Source organism: Microtus oregoni, unplaced genomic scaffold (assembly GCF_018167655.1).
Source record: "Microtus oregoni isolate MIOR12 unplaced genomic scaffold, Mior012 000000F_ref0000247, whole genome shotgun sequence".
Taxonomy (NCBI): domain Eukaryota; kingdom Metazoa; phylum Chordata; class Mammalia; order Rodentia; family Cricetidae; genus Microtus; species Microtus oregoni.
In genome coordinates, this window is record NW_024543059.1 from 18,975,257 (window position 1) to 18,992,755 (window position 17,499).

At 49.6% G+C, this 17,499-nt stretch overlaps 1 protein-coding gene and 1 non-coding gene across 4 annotated transcripts in view; both read right to left on the reverse strand.

The window, feature by feature from the left end:
• Nucleotides 1–2,366: 2,366 nt before the first annotated feature.
• LOC121454908 lies at nt 2,367–2,470 on the reverse strand. The gene has a single exon (XR_005975376.1). It is a non-coding gene; the product is annotated as a U6 spliceosomal RNA (small nuclear RNA).
• Nucleotides 2,471–12,269: 9,799 nt separating this feature from the next.
• The window catches only part of Klhl25 (kelch like family member 25), a 29,564-nt gene continuing 24,334 nt past the window's right edge, over nt 12,270–17,499 (reverse strand). For 2 of the 3 annotated variants that reach the window (XM_041658639.1, XM_041658633.1), the window contains one exon: nt 12,270–13,749. The gene's annotated coding sequence lies outside the window, so the exon portion shown is untranslated. Of the gene's footprint in view, nt 13,750–14,122; nt 14,556–17,499 lie in introns of those variants that run through there. The other variant, XM_041658645.1, reaches the window with a different exon arrangement.

Genomic DNA, 17,499 nt, shown 5'->3' on the forward strand with positions numbered 1-17,499 from the left:
CCCCCGCTCGGACTCTAGAGGTGACACTGAAGCCGGACAGCAAACCCTGTCACCTTAGCAACCCCGTCCCAGACTGGGTGGTTCTGAAACTGCCTTTGTTAGCCATGTCCTGTCCAGACGTGGTGCTGGCATCTTGATCTTTACCGCGCCAACTTCCAGAGCTATGAGGCTTATCAGAGACAACTTCCACAAAGATGAAAACCCTGTGAAAAGATAGGGGCATCCTTGAGAGCCCCAGTCTCTGGAACTTACTGAGTCCAGTGCCAAATACTGTATGCTTGCCTCTCTTTATGACACTGACAGTGTTGTCTTAGAATAATGATGTAGTCAGGGGCTGGAGAGATGGCTCAGAGGTTAAGAGCACTGACTGCTCTTCCAGAGGTCCTGAGTTCAATTCCCAGCAACCACATGGTGGCTCACAACCATCTATAATGAGATCTAGTGCCCTCTTCTGTAGGAATACATGCTGGAAGAACACTGTATATATAATAAATAAGAAATAAAAACAAATTTTAAAAAAGGAAGAAGAAGAAGAAGCCAACCTGGTCTACAAAGCAAGTTCCAGGATAGCCAAGGCTACACAGAAAAAAAAATCAAAAAGAAAGAAAGAAAGAAAGAAAGAAAGAAAGAAAACCAGCTTGAACAAGCCATGGAGCACAAGCCAGTAAACAGCACCCCTCCATGGACTCTGCATCAACCTCTGCCTCCAGGTTCCTGCCCTGCTTGAGTTCCTGTCCTGACTTCCTTGAACAGTGATGCGAAAACATAAACTAAATAAACCCTTTCCCCCCTCAAGTTGCTTTGGTCGTACTGTGTCCTCACAACAGTAGTAACAGTAAGACAGGATGAATATATAAAGAAATCCTTATAAAAGCATGGACAGTCACAACCTTATAAATTTGATCATTTCCTAGTAAGGCTCCTGATTGACCCTACTTCAGTATGAATTAGAAGACATAAAGACATTCCTACTACTCCAGCTCGGGAAAAAACGGGAAGGCTAGCATCCCAACATTCTTGCAGTTTGTTGAGAAGAGCCAACAGTTTATGAGCGTAGGCAAATGGCTGGGCAAGCATCAGACTGAAAATCTAAACACAGAGATTTAGTCTACTTAGCAAGCCTTTGAGGTGAAGTTCGAGTTGAACTGCAAATTCAAATGAGTAGAAGGAAAAAAAAAAAAGCTACCAAGACTTCTCCCGCCACCTTCTCCCAGGCAAGAGCAGACTGCAGACAGTGGAGGGTATTTAGTTGTTAGCTGTAATTTCATGGGGGACAGCTCCATCAATCTAGAAGGGGATTTGACTTAACAGGAGCAATTGATTTGCATTCAGTAGAAGTAAGATAAAGTCTTGCAATCCTTAGATAGCAGAAGTTAAACTTAAAAGTTTGCTTAGGGCATTAAAGGTTCTTGAACTAATTATATCCTAAACTTCTGGTTAAGGGAGGTAATTATAGGGAGAGCGGGAGGGTTAAAGTGCTACGAATAGTTAGGGGGTGAATGCTCAGTTGTTTTTTATGTTTTCTTGGTGGTTAACTATTTTAATGCTGTTACTTGGGAAACCAGTAAGTAAGGTGATGTAAAACTAAGTGTATATAGAAGAATAGAATAAGTGTGGCTATTATATAGACTTGTAGCTATAGAGACAGCCTTGTTAACGCTATTGTTTTTTAATACTTCGTAATAATTACTCTTTTTGGAAATAAAAAAAACTGACAGTAGGGTAGAAGGCTAGTGGGATAGTTAATATTATGAGGCAATTTTTATTTCATATTTATGAACAGGATGAAATAGATATGTTCTAGCTAGTTTTATATCAACTTGACACAAGCTAGAGTCATCAGAGAGAAGAGGGAGCCTCAACTGAGAAAATGACTCCATAAGATCGGACCACACGCAAGCCTATAGGGTATTTTTTTTAATTAGTGATTATGTGACAAGGTCCAGCCCATTGTGGGTGGTTCCACCCCTGGGCTGGAGGTCCTGGGTTCTACAATAAACCAGGCTGAACAAGCGATGAGGGGCAAGCCAGTAAGCAGTGCCCCTCCCCTACTAGCCGCTGCATCATCAGCTCCTGCCTCCTGGTTCCTGCCCTGCTTGAGTTCCTGTCCTGGCTTCCTTCGATGATGAACTGCCAAGTGGAATCATAAGCCAAGTCAACCCTTTCCTCTCCAAGTTGCTTTGCTTATGGTGTTTCATCACAGCAGCCCTAAGACAAGACAGAAAGGAACTGACAGAGAGATAAATACTGAGGCTGTAAAGAAAGTGTAAATGACAAAATTTCATAGTGGCATAGTTGAACAATGAGGAAGAATAGCGTACATTCACCCCGTGTGAGCAACAGATGAGTAAGCCATGATTTTTTTTTAAATCGTGAAACGCTTCATGAATTTGCGTGTCATCCTTGCACAGGGGCTATGCTAATCTTTGTATCGTTCCAATTTTAGTATATGTGCTGCCGAAGCGAGCACGTAAGCCATGATTTTTCAGCCCCCATTTAGAACTGATATATTTTCAGAAGCAAGAATTAGTGTCATATTAGTATATTGGGAGATTTGAAATATAACAATCGATAAGGGGACAGTGTTTTGTCAAGTGAGGAGAACACGGCCAGCTTGATGGGGAGCCCTTGAGTCACTTCAGGTACTCAGGAGTGAGATGGTGTTAATCTCAGAGCCATTGCTAGGGAGACAAAGATGAAAGTGAAGAGCAGGTTGGCTGTATTGGGTTGAAAATGTCACATACCTGACTTTTGGTAATTCAATATAATATCCAGTTAAAAAAAATTATTGAGGTTGTTGCTTGAGTTAAAAAAAAAAAACACTTAGGGGGCTGGAGAGATGGCTCAGTGGTTAAGAGCATTGCCTGCTCTTCCAAAGGTCCTGAGTTCAATTCCCAGCAACCACATGGTAGCTCACAACCATCTGTAAAGAGGTCTGGCACCCTCTTCTGGCCTTCAGGCATACAGACAGAATATTGTATACATAATAAATAAATAAATATTTTAAAAAAAATACTTAGTTAAACCCAGGCATGGCAATACACACCTTTAATCCCAACCATCTAGGGAGACAGAGGCTGGCAGATTTCTGTGAATTCAATATATAACTAATCGCATTCCTTTAATAAGTGTTCTGATTAATTCTATAAAAACAGAACCTCAAAAACTAGAAGTGAACACACAAAAGTGTTCAAGAACCACGTGGCAAATGTCATCTGAACTTTTTATATTTCTTATTCAGAGATATTTGAATTCCCAAGTCCTGGTTCAACTCCTGTTATAGAAATCTTAACCTCTATAGTTTACTCTATCAAAGTAACTTCTTATCAGACATATTTCTACAGGTATGGTAGAATAATTCTTATAAACATTGGAACTGAAATACGCCATATGCAGGATGCCGAGGTTACTAGAAGAAAATGTTTTCAGGGGAAATGTGTAAGTTGGCCATATCAGAAGTGTGGGTGCTGTTAGGTCTCAAACCCAAGGCAAAAGGCCAAGGTGCCTGTTTAACAGATCAAAGCAGACCTGGCCAGCAAGTTCTCCCAGCCTCCCTCAGTCCCTACCTGTTACAGGGTCCTTCTGACTGGCACGCCCTGCCCGCTACCCTAAATGTCTCCCCAGCCCAGGGGCTGGGCTGCTTTTCCTTGTATTGCTTACACCAGTCCCTTTTATATCCTTTTTGCCCTTTAACCTCCCAGCCTCTTGTCCCCTAGTCTTCTGACTCTTTCCTTCCCCCTGTCTTCACATGGCCCAACTCAGGGTCACGGCCACTCTGGACTCTCCCAGATGTCCCTGCCTGTAGCTATGCCCTCCCTTTTATCTACAGTAAACCGTCTCCTCCATCATACCAAGGAGCAGTCAAGTCCTCCTTTTTGTTTCTTTTTTTCCATCAGATGTGATGCTCAATTCATAGAGAGGGACTATTGAAACAGGGTTTTAATTGTGTATCTGTATTTCTGGCTGAAGGGAGAAATGAGAAACCCTGTCTTAAAAAAACAAAAAAAATCAGAAAGAGAAAAAAAATAGATGACTTAATAATGCAATTCGAGAATTTGGAAAAACGAGAACAAACCAAATCCAAACCCAGTTGATGACAAGAAATAAAAATTAGAATAGAAAAGAAGTCAGAGAAGGAATCAATGAAATAGAAACAAAGAAAACAAAACAAAGAATCAATGAGGCTAAAAACTGGTTGAGAAGATAAAGGAGATTGATAATCCTTTGGTTCAACTAACCAAAAGAAAGAGAGGACCCAAATTAACAGAGTCAGAATTGAAAAGGAAACACTGCAACAGACACCAAAGAAATTCAGAATATTATAAAGGAATACTTTAAAAACCTGTGCTCCATTAAGCTGGGGGAAAAAAATGAATGAATTTCTAGATTCAGTCAAACCACCTAAATTAAACCAAGAAGTCAGCAACCTAAACAAATCCATAACAAATGAGGAGGTTCCTATAGTATTAGAAATCCTTCCAGCTTTAAAAAAAAAAAAAATCCCAGGGTCTGATGTGGGAGTGTCATATATCAATCTGTTGATTTCATTGGTTAAGTAATAAACAAACTGCTTGGGCTCATAGCTTAGTAGATAGGTGGGTGGAGTAAACAGAACAAAATGCTGGGAGGAAGAAGAAGTGAGGTAAGACTGAAAGACCCTACAGACCCCCTCCTCAAAACCCACAGCTAGCATGCTCCCGGGGGAACGTCCTGTTTGCTTTAAAAAAAAAAATTCTCCAGATCAGCAGCCAGCCTGCTCTCGTAAGAACATCCCATGTGCTTGAGAGAGCAGGATGTCTATGAGATAGGAAGACTGCAAGGCAGGATGTCAATAAGATAGGACATCAACAAAGCAGATTGACTGCAAAACAGGATATCTATAAGATAGGCCAGGCATCCATGCTGAGAGAGGAAACCATTCATGCCCCCACCTCATTCCGATCGACCGATAACCACGCTTTTGCTTCTGTAAACTTGCTTTTTGCTCTCCCCTATAAAAAGCTCGCCCTCCAGTTGGCAGGCGCGCAAGTCCTCCGAAAGACTTTGCCGCCCGCAGGTACCTGTGTTTACTCAATAAACTCTTGCTAATTGCATCCTGTGGCCTGGTCTCAGAGTGTCCTGGTTCTGGGGTCTTCATCAGAGAGGAAAGGTCCTCTCTGAGGGTCTTTCAAGACGCCTCAGAGAGAGACGCCATCCTCTCCTCTCCTGGGCAGACACACGCGATGAAGCTCCAACCCAGGATGGACGTAGGCTAGAATCTTTCCCGGGAAGACCGGTGCACACAGATTATTAGAGATGGGTTGATCGAGATATCAGAATTAGCCTAGAAGAGGCTAGATAGAAATGGGCCAAGCAGTGTTTAAAAGAATACAGTTTCCGTGTAATTATTTCAGGGCATAAGCTAGAGCTAGCCATGTGGGCGGCCGGGTGCCGGGGACGCAGCCCCGCCGCTCCTATTACTACAAGGGTCAGATAGAGTCATAATGGAATTCTACCAGATTTTCAAAAAAGATCTATAGCCAATCAGTATATAAAAAAAAAAAACTTCTGAACTTCTACAACCCAAACCAATAAAGATACAACATCAAAAAACAGAGAAAACTACAGGCCACTATACCTGATGACCACAGACTGTCCCAGAAATAAAGTGGAGGTTGCTGGCAAAGACAACAGTGTCGATCTCATGGAGCCTGTGGTCCAACCATAGAAGAGTGATCTCTGAGACTCTCAGACTATGGATAAACCCACAAGACATTTTAAGGGCTGCTTGTTTGTAAAATGGGATTTTAATGGTAATGATTTAGAACTACTGACCTATTATTTATATTTCAATCTGGTGGCAGAGGTAGATAGTCCCACTAAAGCACATGCATGGCTCGTGAGATCCCAGGATGATTTGACTTGAGCAAGGGTTTAAGGTTTCTCTAGACCCACCTGGAAAGGCCAGTGGACTGGATCCTTGGGGTTGCTGGGTGAGGTCACAGGACACAACCATCACGGTTCACTAAAGCCCAGATCACCCTGAGCCCCTTTGCTCCAGGGACAAAGCATCGGGAAGGGCGTTACCAGCCATAAAAGCTGTTAGTGTCTGAGAACCAGGGAACCCCTGGCTGGACGGCCCCTGTCTGAGATGAAACGTGTGTCCCTTTCATCTGCTGCTCTGTTTTTAGACTGATTCATAACTAAGCCAGGAAGCGAGTGCTGTGAAGGAATGCTGACACTTGCTCGCCAGATGGAAGGCGCTGACTCAGACTGCCGGGTCTGAAGAGCTGTTTTCTGCAGGTTAGGTGCTAACGTTGTCTCTTGTAGCATAATACAGGTAATTTTTCTTGTATTTAATTTTTTCCTTTTTTGAAACTGCTTTGCTATGTCTCCCCAACTTTTCGCCATGGCCACCTTCTTGCCTCTGCTTCTTGAGTCCTGGAGGTATTGGAGCACACCAGCTTGCTTGATTCAAAATATGCAATTTTTTTAAGTAAAACTTTTTAGTACAATAGGGCATCTCCATGTGTTTAACGATTTCAGTCACACTTCACTAAAAGCAAGAAAATTCTCACATAGAACCATATTGCATTTATCAAAGGCAGGAAAATGGGCTGGGGAGACCAGTTGAGGGGGTTACACTTTGTCTAGGTAGGATTCTCTGTACTTGTTTGAACCCCAAATCAGGGACACGCTCTGAAACTCCGGTCTTTTCCACAGGGCACCAGACCATGAAACAGATCGTCTTCAGTACCGTGACAGTTCAGGACTGGCCTCTAGAGGGCAGCATCGCCTCACTCCTAATTCGGGCCTTCCCTGGGTGTGGCTGCACTTAGCGCCCCAGGCTCTGCAGACAGTTGGAGCAGCTTTCAACAAACTGCGCTTTCCTCAGGGTGACAGCTGCACTCCCAGCTGCTTCCACCGCTGTGGTTAATCTTTTCCGTCTCTGCCACCCCAGATCAGACATGCCGTTCCGCCTCAGAGTCGGGGGTTGCCTCCTTAGACAGCTCTGGGTCTGAGAACCTTGGCCATACTCTTGAGTTTCATTGCATTAGAAAACAAACAAGTTGTCTCTTCATTTTAAGCTTGTGAGGGGAACGCGTGTGTTTTCTACTCTTTTGAGCTATCACTGTCCCTGCTAGAAGGCCTCCTACCCTCAAACAGCAGGTGGCTTGGGACAGACAGGGGATCTGCCTGTTTGTTGATGTTGGTGGGGGGGCAGAACAAGGGATAGGAGTGTGGACCCAGTGGCTGCTTCATCCCTAGGAGTTCCTCCGGTTACCCTATTGTTCCTCAGCCCTCAGCAGCACAGAGGTTCCCAAGCACCCTTCTGTTAAGACCCCTTCCCAACATCCTGCTTATCGCAGAGATCAATCAGGGTCTCATTGATCTCATTGGTCATGGGCTGAAACAGCTGGTACGCCCCCCCCCCCCCCATGGCCTTTTCAAAGCTGAAGGGCTAAGAGGAAAGTCAAATCCAGATATGGAGCATATACCAGGTGTCTCAGCTGCTTGGGAGGCTGAGCTGGGAGAATCCCTTTAACCTAGGGGGCCTAAGACCTGCTTGTACAGCATAGATAGGCCCCATCTCAAATAAATAGACAAACAAATGATTAACTATGCACAGAGTCAGAGGCAGTTAAGACTGGGGAGACTTCAGAGCCGATCTGTTGTTACTCCTTTAGAGAACCCCATGCCTTGGGGGTAACCAGGCTGATGAGGTCTCAGTGTGACACAGCACAGCTCTAAGGAACGGCTGGATGGATGTTTTCTGTCAATCATGGTGGTGCTCAACACCCTGAGGTTCTGTGCACACCGCTGATGACAACAGGGTGGACGAGGGTGCTGCCTGGGTAAGGCACGTGGCTCTTCAGCCCCTGGTTTGCCTTGTGACTCCTTGACCTTGCATTCATGCATCCCCAGGTGGTTTTCAAGCATCCCCACATCTCTCCTTCTATCAGATACGGCACAGTGTGTGGTAGCAGCTGAGCATTCTGCCCAGAACTACAGTTCCCCCAGGAGGAGTGAGGAGGAGACTGAAGGTCTCTGGGCATCACATTCTGTCCTCTGTCTTCTGTATTTTACCACACAGCCACAAATGTTGTCTTTCTGCAGAGACCTTGGGTACCATGGGTGCCTACCATGTCCCTAAGACCTTGTCTTTAAAAGCAGATAGCCACGCCATGGCCCCATGGTCTCCAGGCTGCTGTCGGGTACTTAGACGGGAACTATGAACCAGCAATGTACATCTGCAGGTGTAAGAGATGCAGGCCTCCAGCTTCCTCCCAGGTTTGTTAGGTCACGTGGCTCTGGTTTACTGGGCTCTGTCTCTGCAAGCATTGCTTTTCTGTCATGAGACCTGTATTCTCGGAGCTGGCCCTGTTGGGGAACTGCTACCATAGTGTGTGTGCACACGGATGAAAAGGCTTTCATTTCCTCTGAGGTCAGAGGCAGATTTTCTGCTTATCTCCTTAAGACTCATGGAGACAAGATTTCATGACCCATGAGGAAGACACAAGACCTCCAGGGGCCCCGCAGCGCCATGGGCACAGTGTCCGTCGTCCCTGTCCCATGCACAAGGCTGCACTTGACTATGAACGCAGTCTCTCTCTGGAGGAACCTCTTCTCACGGATAGAATGTGCCTCCCTGCACCCTAAGCATCCACGCTCCCCGATTCAAGGAGGCAGGCACATGTGGGGTCATCAGACTCATGGTTTTGGGAAGTGATTTAGGATGTACAAGTGGTGTCCTCAGAGCCTCCTAGACAAGCCTGGAAAAAGGACTCAATGGGATCCCACTTCTCTCTCAAACTGTCAGTTAGACGCTGGCTCACCTGACTGCTCTCACAGACTTCCAGGCTTTTGCTCCTTATGCAGGCGTCTGATGCAGCAAACGCTTGGTTACAGTTACCATATCCTGCTACAGGGCTCTGGTCCATCCCACTGCTCCTGGTCTGCCCTGCCCCCTCATCACTATGGATCCTGACTCTCTCGAGATCCATCTTCACACAGTGATCCACTCCTTCCCAGGTCCTTCACTTACAGTGACCTCCTAAGATGGCTGCGCTTTCCTAGACTCTTCTCTTCCTCCATTCTTCCCAGATCCAGAAGGTTGAGCTGTTGCTCCCTCCTGTTTACCACGTCTCTTGACGTCCTTCCCGTTCTGACTGACTCCGGCTGCCAGATACCCACAGTCCTTTGAGACACAATACGGATCCTCCCTTTGTCTTCTATAGGGCCCCCATCTCTGGTCACCCACCTCCTCTCCCTGGCTCCTGATTCTCCTCCTCCCCGTTCCTGGTCAGTCTCTCAGGTTCACTCTGGAACCGCCCATTTTCAGCCCTCTAATAATTAGCTTTCAGATGTTTCTCTAGGGTCACCTGATGGCAGTCACATGATCCACCACAGTTGATAGGGTTAAAACTCTCCTCCTGCTCCATAAAGTCAACCAGAACAATCCTTTCTTAGATTCTGGGGACAGAGCCTACGTCCCTTTATCATCTCTGTCAGGAAGTAGCCAATGAGAGAATATTTTGCCTCTCTTCTTTTTTATCAGTCTCTGGGACCTGAAGGGTTAATGACCTAAGAGTAGATTGAGAAACTCTGGGCAGGAACATTAACTTCACTGGTAACACCAGTGTGCTGTCAGGGACCAGGATGCTGCCCTCTGTTGGGACCTACGGCTTTGAGATTGTGGGGGAATGATCAACAGATGAAGTCTTCATCCCTTTTCTGCCACGTAAAACCCCAAGGCTAGCACCATGTGTCCAGTCTCCCTTCCCTCAGGGAGGCTACGGCCCTTCAGTTGTCCTGATTAAAGAGCAATTCCGCTTCTGGGAAGAAAAAAATGTCTGTTACTGGGTCCCATCGCAGACCCACTGAAGCAGGGATGCTGAGGTAGGGGCTTCAGCTTTAATGTTCTTCAAAGCTCCTCACTGCGATCTAAGGCGCAAGCAGAGCGAGAAGCTGCATGGTAAACTCTAAAAGGACCAACAGAATTGAATCCTGAGCAGCGTCTGAGGCTGCACTTGTGTTCTGCGTAGTTTTCATAGGGCTAAACGGTTCTCCAAAGGGTAGGTTTTCCAGTGTGGCTCGGACGGTGGAAACCACACCAGGTCTGTGGACTACGAGAGCTTTGTACATGGTTACAGGCAGTCCTGAGTCTTTATTCTTCCCTTTTTGGAGACAGTGGAAGCAAATGCTGGCTCGTGAGACTCATGAAGAACAGTGTGTGGGTGCGTGTGTGTGCGCGCGTGTGTGTGTGCATGCGTGCGCATGTTCAAGTGTACAGATGGGTGGAGGTCAGAGGTCAGCCGCAGGTCTTTTCTTCCTTTACTCTCCACATTCGTTCTCTTCACACGGGGTCTCTCACTGAAACCGGAACTCAACCATTTGTCCAGGTTGACTGACCTCCAGCTCCCAGCATCAACTTGTCTAGAAGGCTGAGTGATAGATACGTGCCCCCCCCTCCCCGTGCCCTGCATTGACGTGGCTGCTGGAATCTGAACTAATATACTCATTTTACCCACCAAGCCATTGCTCCAGCCAGAGATCCATGTTTGCTGTTTCCTTAGTGTTGCTGTAGACAACAGCGACAAGAGGGAAGCCGTTATTTTGCCAGGCAGAAAGCCTTGTGTCCAGCACTGGACTGTGGGAGGTCTTGGGCTACCTCCTTGACAAAGACCTTGCGTTCTCATCCCTCACCCTGTCTCTCCTGTTAAACTACAGCGAACTTTGACCCCAAGTTCCCACTGGGGTTTAAAGGAAGTCAAAATATTGCAATGAAGTGCAGAGGGACTTGGGCAAGGATGTCCGTGATCACCGTCCTTAAACCCTGACACACAGAGCCAGAAATAGGAGTCTACCCTGTGGGCACACACCAGGAGGCTGTGGCAGGGTCCCTGTATTTGGCCAAAGCATCACAAGGATAACAAGGATGACTCACCATCGGAACACACTTTCCAAGCACCGGGCCCTGCCGGTGGGGCTTTGCATGTCCTGAGTCAGTGGTATGTTTCTTCATCCGCGAGGCAGTGTCTCCACTGTCGTCCAGGCTGGTCTAGAACTGTCAATACTCTGATCCTCCTACCTCAGCTCCCTGGATGACAGGCCTGGGCAACCACACCCAGCCCAGGTATGTCTTGACTTACTCAGTTCTCACCAAAGCCACTGATAACCTCCTGGGTGTACTCACTGTGGTTCAGCCGCTGGAGCCAGTGTGTGAATACTGGAAAATCTTACTCACGTGCTGTGGTGGGAAGGGCGCCAAAAAGCCTGGCAGGGTGGTCTGCGTTGGTGAGGGGAACCATTGTGCGAGCCTGCTATGCCCTCTGTTGGGATTACAAGGACAAGAGGGTGCCACCTCCCCTGCTTGCATTTTCTTTCTTTTAAACAAAGTAGGCCACTCAGTTCTGGCTTAGCTGAGCACTGGGCCGCCAGATAAGTAAAGACTAAGAACGAATCCATAGACGAAGGCAACAACTCTCTCCTTGCCTCTCCTCTGGAACCTTGGGAAGAGGTTCACAGCTCAGGTTCACCCTAGCATCCCTGTTGAACCTCCATTTCCAGATCTTGGAAATGGGCCCCTGGTCTGGAGAACCCCACTACACTCTGCACAGGATAGCACAGGCTCCCAGCAAGCTTCCGATGGAAGGTTCATGGGGTGAAACTCGGGGGTAGCCTTGTCACCTGCCTCAGCCTCCAGGTATCCACCCTTGAGGAGTGTCAGCCGGCTGGGCGTGCTCTAGCATAGCTGGGGCAGTAGTGCACACTGGCTGCTGGGAAATCCCAGCGATGTGGACCTGGCGCTGAGAGCAGCAGGGGTAGCGCAGGGCGGGGGAGCGGGAGGAGATGCTGGGAAACTGGAAGCCATAGTCTTTCCTAGACCTGCTAACAGGGTCCCTGGTACCGCCCTGGTACCTCCTTCAAGACTGTGGACACTGTTCCTTCCTAGTCTAGACGGAGGAAGGATTGGTTAGTGTCTGGCTGGAGACCAGTACAGGGACACCGCACTAGGCTAAGGTCACTACGCTAGGACACCCAGTCCCTCAGGCAGCTCTTGTCTCTCCAGCTAGACAAGGAAGAGGCTTCCCTAACACTTGGCACCCTGGCCCTCTCTAGCCAGCTGGGGGACCCTGTGTCCTCCTCGGGGGCATAGTTTGATTTTTATTTACGCTTTGGGGCTCAGGGGAAACTAAGCAGTCAGACATGCTATCAGACACGCTAGGCAGTCTTCCATCTCCCCAGCTCGGCAAACGTGCCATAAAACTCACAAAATCAGAGCAGCGTCAGAACCCAAGGAAGATCAGGAACTTCCTCACTTTTATTAAGTTAGAAAACTAATCAAAGCAACACCCGTGCTCAGACAAGCACCGTGACTAGGTCCTCTGTGCTGGGCAGAGTGATTAGTCCCGATGGCATAGTCCACAGGCCAAGACCCTGCAAGTCTCCAGCATCGAGGGCCCTGTGTGGCGTGGAAAGCAAGAGGGACCGAGGATGAGAGCCAGTCTGAGCCTAAGTCACATCAGGAAGTGCACATTGGGCTCTTTCCCAGAGCACGTTCCCGGAGAGCCCAACCCAAAAGTCCCACACCCTAGTGGGCACTCACGACACCCATGCCAGGCTGAGCTGTGAGGACCCTGAGCGCTGACCACACTGGTCTGTACCGTGGCTCCATCCTGATACAGCAATGGCCACCGGGAAGCCACCGGCTTGGCACCCTGCCCACCCCTATGCCAGACACAGGGGTGCCTGCCCCTACTAGATTGGACTAGCCGAACAAGGGAGGAGACTGAAATCAACATCAGAAGGCCTCTGCAAACCTACTGCAGGGGATACTGGAGAGGAATCCTTGAGGAACACATTCGGGAAGTTTCTTCGGATCCTTCTAACTGAGCTCAAGGAACGAACAGGAAGGATGCAGGCTGCCAGCTGGTGCCGAGGAGGAGAGAACAGCAGGTGTGACGGGAGCCTTGTCACTAGATCCCACACTGACAGAAATTCAATCTCTGTGCAGTGACCGTGGGGTCCCTCTGCCCACACTGGGCTCATGACTGCCCTATCTCAGGGGCAGGGGGGTCTCTGGAAAAGGAGCCCAGTACTATGGGCGGGTATGACACACTGCTCTTCTGTGGTTCTAAGGAGGGCAGACAACAGGCCTCACCAGCTCCCTGGGGCCTAGAGTCCAGCTAGGGGACCCTCAGCAGTGTCTGATGGGTCACCAGCATCTGTCCTACCTCCATGGCAGCTTCCTGGAACTCACCCCTTAGGGGGATGGGCTAGTGCTTGGCAGTGGGCACACAGAATCAGGAGTCTGGTGCCATCTGCTGGTGATACCTGTGAGAACTTCCAAGGCTGGGCTGCCCTGTGGGTTTCTGTCCCTTATAAAAGGTCTTCAGTTGCACTCTGCTCCCTCATGTCCAGGACACTGTGGAGCAACACGGCCACCCCACACAGGCAGCCCTGCAGTCAAAGGCTGTGCTGCTGGAGTCAAGGGACCCCTGCTGTCCCCCTGCCAGCCCTTGCCAGGCCTGGCTGGCATTGGTGACCTCAAGACCTTGAGTGAACATCATCCCCCAGCCCTAGAGTTCCTGGTGATGGCCCGTGCCTCTGGATGCTTCTCTCCACACAAGCCGCTGGCAGCGCAGGGGGCTGAGCACGGGGGTCACCGGAGATCTTCGCTCTGCTGCCTAAAGCTCAGAGCCTGAACTGCTGCTGCCTGGAGTTGGTGCTGTCGGCTTCCGGCCCAGGCGGGAAGACCCCCGCAGCCTGTGGATGAAACACAGGGAGAAGATGAACAGTCACACTGCTCTGTCTTAGACTGGCCAGACTCAAGAGGCCCCCGGGCTGGGACTCAGGCCTGACACCCTAGTCCCCTCGAGCAGGATAAGGTTCTGTTGTGTGTCCAGGGCAGCCCTCCACAGTTGAGGAACCAGAGCCACCTCTGCCACCCAGCAGGAGCCGCACACTTACGTCACTCTGCTCCCTCCCTCACACAGACCCAGGAGCAGATGCAGTATGGTCCCTAGGCATCACCTTCCCTGGAGAAACTGCGGAGTTGTACAAACAATTGTGTGGTGCACTGGGAAGCGCTAGAGCGAAAAAGGGACTTCCAACACTGAGTCAACATCAGGACCTTTATTTTATTCTGGTGTGGTGTCTAGGGAGGAGAAGTGCTGGGGAGCCAGCAGTTGGCTGGAGAGGGGGATCAGAAGGAACACGGTGGTCCTGAGAGAAAACGTGGTCCTTTAAGAACGGAAACAGAAGTGAGCCAGTGAGTCAGGCACAGGAGGCAGGCAGTCTGTGATGAAGGGCAGGGGACTGGCTGTGGACAAGAGGCAGGCTCTGTTGTGACCTAAACAAAAATTCATTACAGCTTCTAGTTGCCAGGTCACGAGACAGGCTGTGGGGACGCCATGGCGAACGAGGAGGGACGGTCCTTACAGCCAGGAAGCTCATATCCCCTGCTGCACATCCTCAGGCACTTGGGAGCATCATTGGTTGCCCTGGAAATGAGGATGCTGAGAAGGATCCAGGAAGCAGACCCCTTGCTGCAGGCTTCATAGAGAATGTTCCTGAAGCAAGAAGGAAACACTGATTTATTATTGGTGTGATCACTGCTACAGCGGCAAAACCCTAGGCCCGTCCTAAGTAGGACGTGACTGGGCATCTCAGTCTTGGAAAGGCTGGTGACCGAACTATAGCACGTTGGGACCCACTGGCGAGGCACAGCAGGGCTGGGGCATGAGAGTGGGGCACCTAAGGCAGCAAGAGAGAAGAGGGAAGCCACAGGTCCCATTCCCAGGCATCCCAGAAGCTCATGTGGTTCCAGCGGAGGCCAGGGCTAGATGTACCAGAGCTACAAGGTGGCTGCAAGAATAGACTGTGAAGGGGGAACAGACGGTGAAGGGGGAATAGACTGCCCCATCTCTGAATGGCTGGAGGAGCTCGTAAACTCATGGGCGCTGTGCTGAGCTGTGTCCTCACTCAGGCACTGCAGGAAGCAAATCTAGTCAGTAAGCTTGGCAGTTTAGGCTTAGGACTGTGTAGCTTGTACACCGGTGTGAGCTGTGCGGGTGTAAGACCCCAAGACAAGGAATTTTTCTTTAGTTCCGTATGTTTACAAAATCACGTGCCAGCGCGGAGGCTCTGTGGACCTTCTCCACACGCGCACTGTGCACCTGGCATTGCTACAGTTCCTACAGGCGGGCTGGTGCTGAGTCACGGGAATCCTGCCATCTCCTGACACTCGCAGGGCAGGGAGGCTGCTGCTTTTCCTGTAGGGTCCTGAGGCCCCGAACAGTCCGAAGATGCTCTAAGATGATCAATCTGAACCCCCCAGTGGCTCAGACCCACTTTCTCCTGCCTCAATATTACCACAAAGCAAGGACCGAGGCTTCCGACCAGCTTTGGAAGTCAGGCCTAGCTGGCAGGAGAGTGCCACAGAGAGAGGCAACATGAACGCCAGCCCCCACCCCCACCCCCACCCCCGGCACCCTATTTGCTGAAATGTATCCTTCAAAACCAGGGTGAGGATGGGACTGGAGAGATGCCTCAGAGGTGAAGAGCACTGGCTGCTCTTCCAGAAGTCCTGAGTTCAATTCCCAGCAACCACATGGTGGCTCACAACCATCTGTAATGAGATCTGGTGCTCTCCTCTGGTGAGTTAGATATGCATGCAGACAGAACACTATATATAAGAAACTACTAAATCTTTAAATTAAAAAACAAAAATCCAGGGTGAGGGTCCCTAACTATGAGCAAAGGATGGTGAAAGCCACCCTCTGTGGTTCCTGTGATGGCTGCAGACGTGTGGTTGTCCTCTGGCTCACCCCAAGGTCTTAGTCTCTGCCCCTAAATCTGCCCATTTCTTCTCTGTAGCCTGGTTCTCTCATCTGTGAAATACAACCAATAGTGCGTGGCCTGGAAGTCAGTGTTTCACCCTGTGCTAACCCATCCTGCAGATGACTAGCGTGCTATCTACCTGTGCTAACCCCATGTCCTAACCCCATCCTGCAGATGACTAGAGCACTGTCTACCTGTGCTAACAGTGCTACTGTTTTTCATTCTCAGGTCTCACGCAGGCACGAGTGACCGCTACATAAAGGACATTCCAAAGTACTCTCCTGCCAGCCAGACCTATCCACAGAAGCTGTAGGAAGCCTGTGTCCCACTCTGGGCTTCTCTGTGTAGCAGTATTATTACTACTGTCTGCAACAGTGAGAGGCTGGAGGAGGACCATGGGAGGCTGGGCCGTACTCACTTAAGTAGCTTTGAGAAAGAGGCAAAGGGAGACGTCCTGAGTGGGGTTCCCATCAAGACTTGAAGTGTGCGCCTGGGATGGAGAAAGCACGCAGGGGAGCAAGAGGGAGCTACAGGGGTACGGAGCAGGGGTTTCAGGGGACTGCTGCTGTGACCCCCTGGAACTACCTTGGAGCCTATAAGGATGGCAGAGTAGATCTACAGAAACTAGGCACAAGTGGAGTTTGCAGGGGTCAGGGATGGTTGACCCTTGCCAGGACCTTCCTACTGGCTACCTGGCAGATGAGAATGGGCAGCAGAACGGGCCACAGCCCAGGCTTGGCATCCCAGGGCAGCATATTGGTTAGTCCCCTCCCCTGCAGGTGACTCCACCCCACAGGTGATGCTGCACTCCCAAGTCATCAGTGGCAGGAACAGACAATTAGTACTGGAATGCCAATATCCCTTTGAAGCTTGCTCCCCTGGGGACTCCGATGCTTGCCAGAGTCACACTCCTCCCTCAGAGTAAGGGAGCAGATAAAAACAAAGCAAGCCCAAAAGTCTTAAAGAGAACCTAGTCTGTTCCAACTGCTCTCGGGAGCCAGCTGCTCCATGTTTACAGATCTGGAGGGGAAGGGTGCCTTTAAGAGCCTTGGAGGCACAGCAGGACCTGACTTAGCAAGAACTCAGTCCACAAAGCAAGCCCAGCTCAGGAGCAATTTCCCTGTGCCATAGTACCCACAGGTTCACTGATGTTCAGGTCACTTCCTGACTGGGTCCCTTAATAATGCCACAGGAACACAAGACAAGAGGCCAGCTGAGTGAAAGATGGGAGGTTCCTCTTTCAAGGCCTCTTTTCCTTGCTTTCAATAGACCAGCAGCCCCACACCATCTCAGCCCATGGGAGTTCATCTCCCCCTATGAACTGAAGCAATGGCTAGTAACAAGCTAAGGCTAGTAACAAGCTGACGTTTCTAGAACCTGGCTCTGCCTCCAACAAGCCAGCCATGGCAGCCCCTCCCAAGAACACCCTAGCAGGCTGGCTTAGCACCCTCCTCCTGCCTGCAATTGGCAGCACAAGGGCAGACCGCCCCCTGCCAGTCTCTCCTGTCTCCAGGCTCTCTGCCGCCCCAGACCTGTCTCTCGGAGTCTTCCCCCTGCCCGGGCTCTTGTTTTCCTCCGGCTTCTCGCACTCATGGGACTGAGAAGAGCAGCGGGGCTCACAGGCACCTGCTCTGGGGTAAGACCTGCTCCGAGGATCAGAAGGACTGCCTTCAC